The sequence below is a fragment of the Coptis chinensis genome, chromosome 4, assembly GCF_015680905.1.
Source record: "Coptis chinensis isolate HL-2020 chromosome 4, ASM1568090v1, whole genome shotgun sequence".
NCBI lineage: Eukaryota > Viridiplantae > Streptophyta > Magnoliopsida > Ranunculales > Ranunculaceae > Coptis > Coptis chinensis.
In genome coordinates this window covers 100,639,539-100,651,376 of record NC_141459.1, presented here as the reverse complement: position 1 = coordinate 100,651,376, position 11,838 = coordinate 100,639,539, and the positions used below count along the sequence as shown (strand labels likewise).

Genomic DNA, 11,838 nt, shown 5'->3' with positions numbered 1-11,838 from the left:
AAGCAAATTCATGACAGACTTTTGAAACTGTTAAAACAAATGAGAGTCCAATTATCAAAAAATATGGTTATTCAAGGCTTTAAGCCTAAAAATATCAACAGTAGCCAAAAATTCAATTACTAGTGCATCATAGCTAATAAGAAAATGTTCTCTATTTTTCTTTTTTCTTTTCCTCTTTTGTACCCTGTAAACTAGTTCATTTACAACAACGTTGAAAATAAGTGAATGATGTAACCAAACATGATACACATAAAGCTCCAAAAGCTATAATATCACAGTAATGTATGGGCGTGCCCCAACTAACTGGCATTGCAATTATCCATGAAATCCTTATGGCATCACTCTATAGGCATTTGCATTGATATAAGACATCATTGGATCCATCACGGATGGAACATAACCAATAAAACAAATTTTATCCCACCGATGGAATAAGACATGGAATATATATAAGTACAATACATTCTGTTAAGTAACATTATTCATGGACTTGGTTTACCAATAGCAACGTATCAGGCCCGAAAACTGGTGTCATCACTTGAAATCTTGGAATCACTATCAGAGCTAATTAATTCATTAGGAGAGATTCTTTTTTCGATAAGCAGTTAAGATGTCAATAATTAATTCATTATTCACCAAATTGCTGACTGTATCATTGCACCCTGGTTTACTCAAATGCCTAAATCTATATTCTATTGTGTAGACATAAGATTTCCAAGATATAGAGAAATACTGGCTTAACAATCAATGTCGTTCTAAGACATCTTGTGGCAGTTGTGTCGCGCATCTCAGTGGTTTGAAATAGAATAAGAAATGGAAAGATTAATCAATTTATTCTGTGTGAATCAAGCAATTGCTGTTCTGGCATTTAATTGTCTAAAGCTACAAAAACAAAATTAGATACAAATGATTCAAATTCAATGATATCATTTAATAAGCTCAAAAGTTAGTCATACGAAAACCCTTACAAAAGCTATGTGTGATCTAAGCTGCATATGGAAATCATTTGCAATATGAATTTCCCTCTTTCCCCAATGGGACATCTATAATACTTGTAGAAACATTAATTCCTAATTCAACACATCTAACCATCTTCTTATACTCATTTTTGCCAACCATCTAACGGACCTGCAAAGCATAGCCAACCATCTTTGAAAAGGCTGTGATAGTGACGTCCTTCCCTTCTTTCTCAATCTGTCAACAGTACACAATGTATGCATTACATGTTCATTATGCATAATATATTGGAAGGCAACTCATTTCCGTCAACAAAAAACGTACTATATTGGAAGGCAGAAACTGGAATCAAGAACTTTTTCTGAAACAGGGAAAGAATCACCATATCTGCACCACAAGATAAGGCATTAATCAAGTTGCATAGAGGTGCAGTTTGTCATAAAGCATGCACAGACTTACATTAACTCATTTTAAACAACTGGGTCAGGATCCCTAATAGCAATTATGTTATTTAAGTAACATTAGGAAGTTTTTTTCTAAATTATTAATAAAAGATGGGGCTTGTTCTAAATTCAGATAGAAAAATGGAGATAATTATATCATTTAAGTTATATTAGGAGGGTTTTTTAAAATTATTAATAAACAGGGGGGTTTCTAATTTTTGTGAGGGAGGTGTTTATAAATTGAGCAAATAGGAAGATTTCAATTTGCCTTACTCCATAGTGGAGAGGGATTTCCTCAAAACCCAACTATATTATATGAGTGTAGAGATATAACAAAACAAAATACCGAAACCTCCAATCTACCGAAACGAAATTTATTAATCGATATTTCAAAATATTTACATTTCCAAAATTTATGCACAATTACAGTTCTACCAACACTAAAACTACATCCTACGAATTTCCGCCTCAAAGTCTCAAAGATTTGCTCTCCTCAATACCATAGATGGATATAAGAGGGTGCGTATAGGGGCGCACCCTGATACCACATAACTAATTACTTAGAAAAATCTTTAAACTATAAGGACTCGCACCCCCCCCCCCCAACAAATTTTTTTAGCAAACTTCCACTACGCACCTCTCAAAATTTTCACAACTATAATAAGAATATTATCAACAAAAAATAGTATGAAAAAAAAAAATAAAAACTTTTCTAATAAACCAACTTTTTTTTACTTCTCTTTTTGCCCTTACAAAATTATCATTTATCATTTATTTTGAGTTCAAAATCATTAAAGAGAGATAAATGTGTCTTTGAATATTTGATGGGTTGATGAGACTAAAACAAATAGCCAAAGACCCAAAGCCTAACCGGTCAGTTTGTATAATTCTAATCACTCCTAACAAACTCGTATGCTCTCCTTCCTTTCTTTTACTCTCAATTCTTAAACAAACGGTCATACCTCAACCAAAAAAAGTAAAAAAAAACAAAAAAAAAAACTCAAATTCATAAATGACTTGCAGTGCTTGTTACACGTTTGTCCTAATTATTTGTAAAACTCATTATCAATATCAATAAAATTTCCACGTAAAAAAAACAAAACAAAATAAGGTAATTTTTTATTTTCAATGTTAATCTTTTATAAGTCTATATAACATTATACATTATATATAATGTTATTTCACTCTCAATTCTTAAACAAACGGTCAGACCTCAACCCAAAAATAATAATAATAAAAAACAAAAAAACATTATACCTAGGCACTAGCCTAATGAAAAATAGGTTGACGTCAATAAAAACTCATTCCAAACTCTTATTTGACTTTGTACTCTTCAATGTTAAATGTAATTTTAGTGAGGTTTGAGTACAAGAAATAACTGATTAATGTCAGTGAAAGTCGCTTCTTCCAAAATGTGTCTTGTGCATTTTAACTGTAATTTTGATATACAAGTATGAGTCTCTATGTACTCAAAGTCTTGTCCTATGTTAGTTTGCCACAAGGCACACGTCCTATCCCTCGACATGACATTAAAAATGGTGAAATTACCAAAATACTAAACCCTTCCTTATATAAAGATTTTCCCATCCATAACTCTTCATCTCCCTCACCTTTATCTAATGGTTTCTATTCCAGTTGCGCCTGCTTCGGTGAATGCTAGTGTTAATAATGAGCAAGAAAATTTGTTGCCTGCTGGTATTAACAACGAGCAAGAGAATTTGTTGCATGCTAGTGTTAACAACGAGCAAGATGCTGGTGTTAACAACGAGCAAGTAAAAAAAAAAAAAAAACTCAAATTCATAAATGACTTGCAGCGCAGCTTGTTACACGTTTGTCATAATTATTTGTAAAACTCATTATCATTATCAATATCAATAAAATTTCCACGTAAAAAAAAAAAAAAAAAAACAAAACAAGGTAATTTTTTATTTTCAATGTTAATTTTTTATAAGTCTATATAACATTATACATTATATATAATGTTATTTCACTCTTAATTCTTAAAGAAACGGTCATACCTCAACCCAAAAATAATAATAATAAAAAACAAAAAAACATTATACCTAAGTATACCTAGAACAACATCATCAAGAGGTTCCACGACCACGACTAGGTTGAAGACAACCACGACCAGCATGACCTGCAAAAAATATAAGTAATTAGGACAAAACCCAAAAGATATAGTTGGTTTAGTTAAGAGGAACAAACTGATTGTTCCAAAGATTTTGTGTTGTGTCGTTTCGCTAATCAGCCTGAACAATTCTTCTTTGTCATCTTCTAGATACACCACACCAAACCCTAAAAAAGTGAGTTAGGACCGAGTTCAATTTATATATTTTTCAATACGTATTTCACAATTAATTCAAACAAATCTATTATTTCAACCCAACCAACACTAAATTGCTTATTTTAAAATCCCAACATAATGGTTGAAACCACAATGACGAGTGACACACCCATTTTTATTCTCATATAGGCTATAGTGCTATACATCATTTATAAAAACAAAGTAATGATAATAAATTTCATGCAAATACCATTAAATCGAAATATTAATATATGCTACCATCTTCTCATATTTATTCATATGAGTCTCATGTACTCCACATCTTAATACCAATTAATTTATTAAAATTTAAACCACATTATTATACATCTCCTCATATTCAATCCAAAATTCTAAACCCTTTCAATCTATAAAGATCTTCCCTCTCCATAACTCCTCCCTCCTCCCTCTTATCTCCACGATGGTTCCAATTCTCCACTCCACGCTTCCACTCCTATGCAAGTGTAATAATAGTTTTATTTTTATTACTTAAGTCTAAAAGCTAAAAAGAAAATGACTTGGGTTCTCAAATCCTAACAACAGAATTCCATGAAACAAAAACAAAAACTCAAATTCATAAACAACTTTAAAACCAAAGAAATCCAGTTCCCGCTTGTCAAAGACTCAAAACTCATTATCATTATTGAGGGCTGTAAAATTTCTATGGGGGCACAAACACAAAAAAGGCACCCACTATTTTCTTCAATTTTTATTACAATTGGGATATAGGAAACAAGAATTATTTAATTCTTAAAAAACTAACTACCCAAAAATAATAATAATAATACTAAGATTCCTAGTTCATAATTGCATGTATGGACGGACGGACCATAATTCCCATCCGAGGTCTCATGGGGGGACCAGATTTATTTTTCTTGTTTACAAGTGGATTCATGAATTAAACTTACTAAACTAAAAAAAAGTATAATCCGTCCTAATTTAAATAAGACCATATTGAAAATAAAGTTACAATCAAGTTTAGCAATATAATTTCTTCTTTGACATCTTCTAGATACAACACCAAACCCTGAAAATTAACAATATTACAATTCTATATTTTTTTTTAATATTATTTCACAATTAATTCAAAAAAATCTATTATTTCAACCCAACCAACACTAAATTGCTTATTTTAAAATCCCAACATAATGGTTGAAACCACAATGACAAGTGACACACCCATTTTTATTCTCATATAGGCTATAGTGCTATACATCATTTATAAAAACAAAGTAATGATAATAAATTTCATGCAAATACCATTAAATCAAAATATTAATATATGCTACCATCTTCTCATACTTATTCATACGTACACTCCACATCTTAATACCAATTAATTTATTAAAATTTAAACCACATTATTATACATCTCCTCATATTCAATCCACTTTTCACGCCCTTTCAATCTCTCCCTCTCCCCTCTCCACTCTCCACTCCTCCCTCTTCCTCTCCCTCTCCACGACCTTCCAATTCTCCACTCACGCCCCACTCCTATGCAGTATACTAATAGTTTTATTTTTATTACTTAAGTCTAAAAGCTAAAAAGAAAATGACTAAGGGTTCTCAAATCCTCGTACAGAATTCCATGAGTCAACTGCTAAACGCACAACACAACTTTAAAACCAGCAAATCCAGTTCCCACTGCCAAAGACTCAAACTCGTTCCGGATTGAGGGCTGTATTTTTCTATGGGGGCACAAACACAAAAATGGCACCCACTGTATCTCTTCAATTTTTGTTACAATTGGGATATAGGAAACAAGAATTATTTAACGAAAAAATCTAACTACTGCTCCCAATACTAAGATTCCTAGTTCATAATTGCATGTATGGACGGACGGACCATAATTCCTGATCTGAGGTCTGCGGAGGGACCAGATTTATTTTTCTTGTTTACAAGTGGATTCATGAATTAAACTTACTAAACTAAAAAAAAAAGTACAATCCGTCCTAATTTCGAATAAGACCATATTGAAAATAAAGTACAATCAAGTTTAGCAATATAATTTCGAAGAAGACCTAAACGAATACCAGGCTGATGCCATTAACAATATTACCCATCTCACTTAATACGTATTTCACAATTAATTCAAAAAAATCTATTATTTCAACCCAACCAACACTAAATTGCTTATTTTAAAATCCCAACATAATGGTTGAAACCACAATGACAAGTGACACACCCATTTTTATTCTCATATAGGCTATAGTGCTATACATCATTTATAAAAACAAAGTAATGATAATAAATTTCATGCAAATACCATTAAATCGAAATATTAATATATGCTACCATCTTCTCATACTTATTCATACGTACACTCCACATCTTAATACCAATTAATTTATTAAAATTTAAACCACATTATTATACATCTCCTCATATTCAATCCACTTTTCACGCCCTTTCAATCTCTCCCTCTCCCTCTCCACGACCTCCCTTCCTCTCCTCTCCCTCACCTTCCAATTCTCCACTCTATGCCACTCCTATGCATGCAAGATACTAATAGTTTTATTTTTATTACTTAAGTCTAAAAGCTAAAAAGAAAATGACTAAGGGTTCTCAAATCCTCGTACAGAATTTATTTACTAAGGGACCAGATTTATTTTTCTTGTTTACAAGTGGATTCATGAATTAAACTTACTAAACTAAAAAAAAAAAGTACAATCCGTCCTAATTTCGAATAAGACCATATTGAAAATAAAGTACAATCAAGTTTAGCAATACAATTTCGAAGAAGACCTAAACGAATACCAGGCTGATCCTATGTTCCTTGCAAAAGCAGTCCATGATAGCAATTTCATGATGCCAAAATGTGGTGGACTATGGTGCTGTTGGTGGGTGGGTGTGTGAAGATTAAGCCCGCCCTAGGCAAAATGAATTGTGGTTTTTGGTCAATACTCAAAAGCCACACAATTTCCAAACCCGCCCCTAACATTGTCCTAGTCTCATAGCTGCACTGGCTCAGCATTCCTGCCATTCAGGTAAAATGACGCTTTTCCTACCAAATCAGACTTGTGCATAAGCTCTGTTATTTATGCAAGACCTGAAAGCCATCATAATTACTTTTCTATGTTTGATAGGAAAAGTTCCACTATTAGAAGCCCTGAATGCCTCACTCGCATTCTGGAGCTGAGAGAATATGTCCACCTGGAGAAAAACCAATTGAAAGAAACTCAGTCAGTTTACATAAATTTCAACTGCTTTTGGAAGGTGTCCTAAACAATCAGTTTTAGTCCAATAAGATCAAGATCAATCCATCATCAAGGAGAATATAATAGAGTTACCTTGGGGTATAGTCTGCTAGTCACCAATTTTCATTTCACCAAGTTTTGCTGTACGGGCATATCAAAGTATCAAACAACCACGATTTCGGTGAATACTATATTCAAGAGGGGCAATCATATGCCAAAATGCAACAAATGTAATAATGTATGTATAGAGATAGACATACAGAACCTTTAATTGGGCATATGCAAAATGTTTTGCTGGTGAAGGACTGGTGTTTGCAGAATCACCAAGAATGAGTTTGGCCCACAGGGTCAGTTGGAGTCAGCATTCCGGTAGAAGCAAGAGTCTGGTAGAATAATAGATTCAGAAACCTAATAGTAAGTCTTCTGAGTTGAACTTATAGAAAGGTTTTAGTATTCAAACTAATCTTCAACGTACCTCAAGATTAAGGTCGATGTAGGCAAGAACAATAGGTTGAGGTTCCATGTCTGTTGGAACCATGGAAAGATGGCCCTTTATAGCAGTCCCACGTAACTTACAAAGTTCATGTAAAATAGTTTTAACCATTCTCAAGGGCTTGTCATCAGCTCCAGCTCTAATCAGGCAAAGAAACACATAATACAGTAAAATAAAAGTCAGCTAAGGCCTTAAGGGAAATATTTAGCAAAATATTACCTTTTTCTGATTTCTTCCATTCCTAACTCCTGCATAAATAGATGGATGCTCTGAGAATACGATCAAGGTCAACTTCATGTATTGTACTTTGAAGCACCTGAATTGTAACAAAATCGAGTTTATAATACAACTTTCATAATACAACTAATTGAAGAAAAAAGAGATTCCCATTAACAATTTCAAATCAATCATAGTTAAAAACGGGAGTTATGGGTTGGGTGGCTAGTTCTTGAGAGAAACCCATCGCAAATGCTATATCCAATATGAAATTTGACAGATTCAGTAAATCTAATTCTCCTTTTGTTAACTGAGTTACAGAAATAGCCCGTGTTTTGGTTATCCTTGCTTAATTTATGTATTTACCATAAACTATCAAGAAAAGTTCTCTAATGACATGGAAATTTTTCCCTGTTCGAAACTTAAAATTCAATCTTCAAATGTTCTATTTTACATACTTTCACATATATGGACTATACATTCCTAGAAAGTTCAAAAGAGTAAGAAACGAGTATTACTTTGGTCAATTTGATAAGACACTTGACAACCAGATCCGAGAACTTGTGATTTATAGCCACAACAGACTCGGTGGACGCTGGGGAAGGCCATCTGGAGGGGTCTAACGGTCACAGAAGATTGATTAGTACAACAAAACACAATGTCCGTTCTGAATTATCCTGTATTTAAGACTATCAGTCAAGGAGAAAAACAGAGCCATAATAGAAATTACATGATCAAAGCGTTTATGCATAGGACTAAATCTAACCAGAATCTTTAACATCACAATGTTAGATGCTTTCAAAAGCTGCCCACCATCAGCTATCAAGGGAACCTTTTCATCCAACAGACAAAGCAGAAGCTCTGTGATGAGTACTCTCCTTCACACCATGAGCAAGTTCTTTATTCTGAAAAGTCTGCAGCATATACAACATTTACATTAGGACTGCGGGATAAACGCATGAATAATTTTTAGAAAGAAACTGCTAAAATAGGGGATCAAGACCTCCATAAGTGTGTTCAAGACATATTTAAAAGATCTTGAAGAACCTCCAGCCAGAAGGAAGTCGAATGTCTTGGGAACCTGTAAATTTTAAAATTTGTAAATCAAAAGAAATAAATACTTGCTCCAAGAATTGAAATTTAACTCCTCAGGAGATAATAATTAATTCGATGAAGTCAGTTCACTGAACCTTAATTGCCAAGCATAAAACAAGTTTATCTGCGTCCTTGATTAAATTATCTATGGCAGTGCTTTCAGGGTCATTCGTAGCCACTCCCAACTCATGACAAATAGCTTTCATGCCTTCAACAGACTGCAGCAAGTAGAGTCAGCGCATTAGGAAGCTTTCATGCTTTCATGCCCACGACTTCAGAATTGTCCATGCGCCACAATACACAAACAGAAAAGACAAAACCACCTGTATCTAATCTTGACAGATTGCAAAGTATTATAACTTAAAGTAATACAATTGTGCTTAAAGGAAGCTAAGCTGATTGGCCACCCTTTTTCAGCCGAGACGAGATTAATGGTTGACCACTAAGTTACATTGACACGGACACGTGTGTCCGTATCCGACACGAATACAAAGTGTCTGACATGGCGAAATGTTAAAAGTAGAGGTATCTCACATACAATATGTGTCCGTGTGTATCCGACATGGACACGTGGATACACATTCGACACGGATTATTTTTTTAAGTATGTCGTGTCCATGTAACATAGGTTGACCATATTCAAGTGGCCGTTCTTTGTGTCTTGGGCTATGAAAGAAATAGTAGGATTAATTTGTAAGAGGAAAGGGATTCAGAAGCATAAGGTACTTTGATTATGTCGCTTGAAGTTTGATATGTGAGAGTCGAGTTCCAAGATTTTCTGTTTGACTGAAATTCATTACTGATGTAATTTATGACTTAGGAGAGAGAGAGACCATTGACATGTTGCATGAAATTAAGAAAAGAAAGACAGATAAATCATATATTTCTTTACTGTGAGATTGATACCATACAGCTCAAATTGAAGAAGAAAAAATTAAGAGCAAAACAAACAAGAATTCAAGAACTCATCGGATAAATCATAATAAAACAACTAGACATGTTATGGAAATACTCCAAATATACAAATGTCTGACGGAGATTAGCTTCAAGTCACCCCTACTGCTGAAAATAGAAGGAAAAGAAGTCCCAACTATTGTCAGCTAATGATTAAAAAATTTAGGAATTCAAAATCTGGTGCTTCTCAGGTAAAGAAGAACATAGCTAGAACTATTTTCTCCCATTTATATTAAGTAACACAGGAAAGGTTAAACACCAAGAAAAATGTAACTTTCAAAATACTTTCTCTTACACCTTCAGTTTATTTTGAAAAAAGAGAAAAAAAAAAAAAAAGAACTACTATCCTTAAGTGGGTTGTAACACAAGAAAGGTTAAATACCCATTAGAAGCTCACATGACACAACATAAATAAGATCTAAATCTTTGTCATACTAAAACCATGAAATACTAAACATAGACTTAAACAGTTAAACATAGGAATTTTAGGTTTTGGTCACACTTCATATTGCTATTTAGGCCTTGGGACAAAATTAGTAGGTAATTAGGTTTTGGCCCTTGAATGCACGCCTCAAGTTTCAATGTGATTTTAATCAGATGAACAGCTGGTCACACCTCAAGAGTGCTTGCAAGAGCAAAACCTAATCACTGATTACTTTTGTGAGTTTTGTCCCAAAGCTTAACTGTCATTTTAAGTTGAACCGAAACCTGCTAATGGAGAAGAAAGCTTGGAGAGAAAAGAGATAATACAGTCTCAGTTCATTTTGACCTAGTATCACTCAATATTTTTGAAAAGATAACAGGGCTTCACATAATAGAAACTTCCTAAAAATTTCGGGTCGGGGGATGCTCTCTTAGAAATCTAACATCCTAAAAAACCATAAATTAAATAAATCACGCATATAACAAGAAAAATAAAGAACCTGCTCAGGAGAACCAAATGAACCGCATTCCAGTCTGTTGAAGCATTTGGACTTGCTGCAGAGTTTCCAATGTTTTCCCTATAAGTTAGAAAAGCCAAATAGAAAGAGTCAGGGAGAGAAAAAAAAAACAATACAACCAACAAGAACAACTTTCTAATGCCAAAACTTTCCCAAAAATACAGATCTAAGATATGTATACCTTGACAGGATTTCAGCAGACACAGATCCTGAAAGAACTTCCCCACTCTGCTCTGCTACATCTAACCTGTAAGGATCATAAACATGTAACCAAATCAAATCGTTCACGTAAAAGGAGCGTACAACATATTCAAAGGCACCCATTAGAATTCAATTTCTCACTTTTTCCAGACAATACAATTCCATTCTAAGTTAGGGATACGTAATAAACATCAATAGAAATATACTGACTATAGCGTAGAAAGGAAAGCACTTTTTATAGCATAGCATTGAGCAAGAATTCAAGCATTTAAAAATGACTGCATTTGTGTTATAAATTGTGATACTCCCTATTTGTTGTCAATGTTACCACACATTTATATTCTTATCTATGTTGTCAAGGCTACGGGAGGCATTACGGCATTACGCTTCCCAACAATTTTTCCTAAGATTTCCACAACACCTTTGAGAAAAAGTCGTAACAATTTTCACAAAAGTTAACTGGCTTGTTTGGGCGCCTTGGACAACATAGATCCTAGTGAAGTGAAAAGAGTCTTAGAATTTCAGCCCTCTGACTTTGATATTCCTGATTCCTAACCAAAAAAAAAACAAAAGGTCCTTTGCTATCAAGAATGATTCGGTGCTCTTACTTCATTGTTTGAATACCACAACTCCCGGCCAACTGATTGCTTTAGGGTATTTTGTATTCTTCTACTCAGTTTAGCAATATTATGGTATTCTCCTGTGGTAAGCCTCATTGTAAGGTACTTCGCACTGAATCCGCTAGTAATCAAGTTTGCTAAAAGTCCATTTTTGAAGGATCACGCTTGCCTGTAGCTTGGCCATAAGGATTTTACCATGAAAACTCTGTTCTTGTTTCAAATCCAACACTAGTTTGTCGCTCATTCCAAAAGGCACCGCTTAATAGGTGGTCATCACATTCAAGGTGATGCCTTACATGTAACTTTAATAATATGTGAACCAATATGGGACTAAACCAAGGGTTTAGAACCCTAGAATACATCACTTATCACCATTTTTTAACACAAAAAGCAGT

General features: G+C 33.8%; 1 pseudogene across 1 annotated transcript; it reads right to left on the bottom strand.

Moving 5' to 3' along the window:
• Positions 1-896: 896 nt before the first annotated feature.
• On the bottom strand, positions 897-10,946 carry LOC147506262 (protein MOR1-like; annotated as a pseudogene). Its single transcript, XR_015221134.1, has 12 exons — positions 10,804-10,946; positions 10,628-10,682; positions 8,823-8,945; positions 8,636-8,713; positions 8,399-8,546; positions 8,151-8,309; positions 7,636-7,732; positions 7,399-7,555; positions 7,017-7,306; positions 6,484-6,879; positions 3,464-3,698; positions 897-1,344 (listed from the first exon to the last, which is right to left on the bottom strand). The product of XR_015221134.1 is annotated as a protein MOR1-like (transcript).
• Between the last annotated feature and the right edge of the window lie 892 nt (positions 10,947-11,838).